This window comes from Lethenteron reissneri, chromosome 45, assembly GCF_015708825.2.
Source record: "Lethenteron reissneri isolate LAM-NWPU_2019-01 chromosome 45, ASM1570882v1, whole genome shotgun sequence".
In the NCBI taxonomy this organism is placed as follows: Eukaryota; Metazoa; Chordata; class Hyperoartia; order Petromyzontiformes; family Petromyzontidae; genus Lethenteron; species Lethenteron reissneri.
The window spans coordinates 11,707,827-11,712,867 of NC_083823.1; the positions used below are offsets into that span (position 1 = coordinate 11,707,827).

The 5,041-nt window shown below is 57.7% G+C and overlaps 1 long non-coding RNA gene across 3 annotated transcripts in view; it reads left to right on the plus strand.

Moving 5' to 3' along the window:
• Nucleotides 1-2,085, plus strand: part of LOC133353934 (uncharacterized) — a 28,922-nt gene extending 26,837 nt beyond the window's left edge. For all 3 annotated transcript variants that reach the window (XR_009756500.1, XR_009756501.1, XR_009756499.1), the window contains exons 4-5: nucleotides 505-599; nucleotides 1,952-2,085. This is a non-coding gene — a long non-coding RNA (uncharacterized LOC133353934). The remainder of the gene's footprint in view (nucleotides 1-504; nucleotides 600-1,951) is intronic.
• Nucleotides 2,086-5,041: the final 2,956 nt, after the last annotated feature.

Sequence of the window (5,041 nt, forward strand, 5' to 3'; positions counted from 1 at the left end):
CTCAGCCACTCAGGCGCTCACCCACCCACTCAGCCACTCACTCACCCACTCAGCCACTCAGCTCACACACTCAGCCACTCCACTCACCACTCAGCACCCACTCACCCACCACTCACCCACTCACCTCACCCACTACTCAGCCACTCACTCACCCACCCACTCACCCACTCACTCACCCACTCAGCCACTCACTCACTCAGCCACTCACTCACCCACTCACCCACTCACCCACCTACTCAGCCACTCACTCACCCACTCACTCACCCACTCAGCCACTCACTCACTCAGCCACTCACTCACTCAGCCACTCACTCAATCACCCACTCACTCACCCACTCACTCCCCCACTCACTCACCCACTCACTCACTCAGCCACTCACTCACCCACTCAGCCACTCAGGCGCTCACGTAATGTTGTTGTTGTTGATGTTGACGATGTTGTTGTTGTTGTTGACGATGTTGATGATGTTGTTGACAATGTTGTTGTTGTTGCTGCCGCTGCAGACGCGCGACTGGAACGAGGAGCTGCAGAGCTGCCGTGAGCTCCCCCACAAGAAGCTGTCACAGAGACTCGTTAGAGAGAGAGAGCAACATTCAAGGTGGTGGTGGTGGTGATGGTGGTGATGGTGGTGGTGATGGTGATGGTGGTGATGGGGGTGGTGATGGTGGTGATGATGGTGGTGGTGGTGATGATGGTGATGGTGGTGATGGTGATGGTGGTGGTGATGGTGGTGGTGATGGGGGTGGTGATGGCGGTGGCGGTGGTGGTGGTGATGGTGGTGGTGATGGTGGTGGTGATGGTGGCGGTGGTGATGGTGGCGGTGGTGATGGTGGCGGTGGTGGTGGTGATGGTGGCGGTGGTGGTGGTGGTGGTGGTGGTGGTGGAGGTGGTGGGGGAGGTGATGGTGGTGATGGTGGTGGTGGTGGTGATGGTGGTGGTGGTGGTGGTGGTGGTGATGGTGGTGATGGTGGTGATGGTGGTGATGATGGTGGTGATGGTGGTGGTGATGATGGTGGTGATGGTGGTGGTGATGTTGGGGGTGGTGGGGGTGGAGGTGATGGTGATGATGGTGGTGATGGTGGTGGTGGTGGTGATGGTGGTGATGATGATGGTGGTGATGGTGGTGTTGATGATGATGGTGGTGGTGGTGATGGTGATGGTGGCGGTGGTGGTGGTGGTGGTGGTGGTGATGATGGTGGTGGTGATGGTGGTGGTGGTGATGGTGGTGGAGGAGGTGATGATGGTGGTGGTGGTGATGGTGGTGATGGTGGTGGTGGTGGTGATGGTGGTGATGGTGGTGGTCATGGTGGTGATGGTGGTGATGGTGGTGGTCATGGTGGTGATGGTGGTGATGGTGATGGTGGTGGTGATGGTGGTGATGATGGTGATGATGGTGGTGGTGGTGATGGTGGTGATGGTGGTGGTGATGGTGGTGATGGTGATGATGGTGGTGGTGGTGATGGTGATGGTGATGGTGGTGGTGGTGATGATGCTGGTGATGGTGGTGATGATGGTGGTGGTGGTGATGATGGTGGTGGTGATGGTTGTGGTGGTGGTGATGGTGGTGGGGGTGGTGATGATGGTGGTGATGGTGGTGATGATGGTGGTGGTGATGATGGTGGTGGTGATGTTGGGGGTGATGGGGGTGGTGGTGATGGTGGGGGTGGTGGTGGTGGTGATGGGGGTGGTGATGATAGTGGTGATGATGGTGATGGTGGTGGTGGTGGTGCTGATGGTGGTGGTGGTGATGGTGGTGGTGATGGTTGTGGTGGTGGTTGTGATGGTGGTGATGGTGGTGGTGATGGGGGGTGGTGGTGGTGGTGATGGTGGTGGGGGTGGTGGGGGTGGTGGTGGGGGTGGTGGTGGTGGTGATGGTAATGATGGTGATGGTGCTGGTGGTGATGGTGGTGATGGTGCTGCTGCTAATCATGATGATGCTGTTGGCTCCAGGTCCCACCACCGATGGGCGCTGCCGGTGCGTCGTCTCTGGTTGACGCTGCTCAGCAAGGAGCAGCTTCACTCCACGTTCCTGCGCTACTCACTCACCCACTCACTCACCCACTCACTCACTCACCCACTCACTCAGCCACTCACTCACCCACTCACTCATTCACCCACTCACTCACAAGCTTCACTCCACGTTCCTGCGCTACTCACTCACTCGCAGGCGGCCACAGCACGAGGTGAGCTCACTCACTCACCCACTCACCCGCATACTCACCCACTCACTCGCTCGCTCGCTCACCCACTCACTCGCTCAGCCACTCGCTCGCTCACTCACTTGCTCACTCACCCACTCACTCACTCACCCACTCACTCAGCCAATCACTCGCTCGCTCACCCACTCACTCGCTCAGCCACTTGCTCGCTCACTCACTTGCTCACTCACCCACTCACTCACCCACTCACTCAGCCAATGACTCGCTCGCTCGCTCACCCACTCACTCGCTCAGCCACTTGCTCGCTCACTCACCCGCTCACTCACCCACTCACTCACCCACTCACTCACTCACCCACTCACTCAGCCACTCACTCACTCAGCCACTCGCTCACTCGCTCGCTCAGCCACTCGCTCACTCGCTCGCTCGCTCACTCGCTCACTCACTCACTCACCCAGCCACTCACTCACTCTCTCGCTAGCTCGCTCGCTCACTCACTCGCTCGCTCGCTCACTCATTCACTCACCCAGCCACTCACTCACTCTCTCTCTAGCTCGCTCACTCACTCACTCACCCACTCAGCCACTCACTCACTCACTCACTCAGCCACTCACCCACTCACTCACCCACTCAGCCACTCACTCACCCACCGACTCACCCACTCACCCACCCAGCCACTCACTCACTCTCTCGCTAGCTCGCTCGCTCACTCACTCACTCGCTCACTCACTCACTCACTCACCCAGCCACTCACTCACTCTCTCGCTAGCTCGCTCGCTCACTCACTCGCTCGCTCGCTCGCTCACTCATTCACTCACTCACCCAGCCACTCACTCACTCTCTCTCTAGCTCGCTCACTCACTCACTCACCCACTCAGCCACTCACTCACTCACTCAGCCACTCACCCACTCACTCACCCACTCAGCCACTCACTCACCCACCGACTCACCCACCCACTCAGCCACTCACTCACTCACCCACCCACTTACCCACTCACTCACCCACTCAATCACTCACTCACTCACTCAGCCACTCACTCACCCACTCAGCCACTCAGGCGCTCATGTAATGTTGTTGTTGTTGATGTTGTTGTTGACGATGTTGTTGTTGTCGTTGTTGTTGACGATGATGATGTTGTTGTTGACGATGTTGATGATGTTGTTGACAATGTTGTTGTTGCTGTTGCTGTCGCTGCAGACGCGCGACTGGAACGAGGAGCTGCAGAGCTGCCGTGAGCTCCCCCACAAGACGCTGTCACAGAGACTCGTTAGAGAGAGAGAGCCACATTCAAGGTGGTGGTCATGGTGGTGGTGATGGTGGTGATGGTGGTGGTGGTCATGGGGGTGGTGATGGTGGTGATGATGGTGGTGGTGGTGGTGGTGATGGTGATGGTGGTGGTGATGGTGGTGGTGGTGGTGGTGATGGTGGTGATGGTGGTGATGGTGTTGATGGGGGTGGTGATGGTGGTGATGATGGTGGTGGTGGTGGTGATGGTGGTGATGGTGGTGATGGTTGTGATGGTGGTGGTGATGGTGGTGATGGTTGTGATGGTGGTGATGGTTGTGATGGTGGTGGTGATGGTGGTGGTGGTGATGGTGGTCGTGGTGATGGTGGTGGTGATGGTGGTGGTGGTGATGGTGGTGGTGATGGTGGTGATGGTGGGGGTGGTGGTGGTGATCGTGGTGGTGATGGTGGTGGTGGTGGTGATGGTGGTGGTGGAGGTGGTGGTGGAGGTGGTGGGGGAGGTGGTGGTGGTGGTGATGGTGGTGGTGATGGTGGTGATGGTGGTGGTGATGGTGGTGATGGTGGTGGTGATGGTGGTGGTGGTGGTGGTGGTGATGCTGGTGGTGGTGGCGGTGGTGATGGTGGTGGTGGCGATGGTGGTGGTTGTGGTGATCGTGGTGGTGGTGATGGTGGTGGTGGTGATGGTGGTGGTGATGGTGGTGGTGGCGGTGATGGCCATCAACCGGGGGGAGGAGCCCCGCTCACACATGTTCATCTGGAACAACAACTTCTTTAGGTGCCACCACTATCACCACCACCATCACAACCACCACCATCACCACCATCACCATCATCACCACCACCATCACCATCACCACCACCATCATCATCACCACCACCATCATCATCACCACCACCCCCCCATCACCACCACCCCCCCATCACCACTACTCACCACTACCACCACTACTCACCACTACCACCACTCACCACTACCACCACTCAGCCACTCACTCACCCACCGACTCACCCACTCACCCACCGACTCACCCACTCACCCACCCACTCAGCCACTCACTCACTCACCCACCCACTTACCCACTCACTCACCCACTCAGCCACTCAGGCGCTCATGTAATGTTGTTGTTGTTGACGATGTTGTTGTTGTCGTTGTTGTTGACGATGATGATGTTGTTGACAATGTTGTTGTTGCTGTCGCTGCAGACGCGCGACTGGAACGAGGAGCTGCAGAGCTGCCGTGAGCTCCCCCACAAGACGCTGTCACAGAGACTCGTTAGAGAGAGAGAGCCACATTCAAGGTGGTGGTCATGGTGGTGGTGATGGTGGTGATGGTGGTGGTGGTCATGGGGGTGGTGATGGTGGTGATGATGGTGGTGGTGGTGATGGTGATGGTGGTGGTGATGGTGGTGATGGTGTGATGGTGGTGATGGTTGTGATGGTGGTGATGGTTGTGATGGTGGTGATGGTGGTGATGGTTGTGATGGTGGTGATGGTTGTGATGGTGGTGGTGATGGTGGTGGTGGTGATGGTGGTCGTGGTGATGGTGGTGGTGATGGTGGTGATGGTGGTGGTGGTGATGGTGGTGATGGTGGGGGTGGTGGTGGTGATCGTGGTGGTGATGGTGGTGGTGGTGGT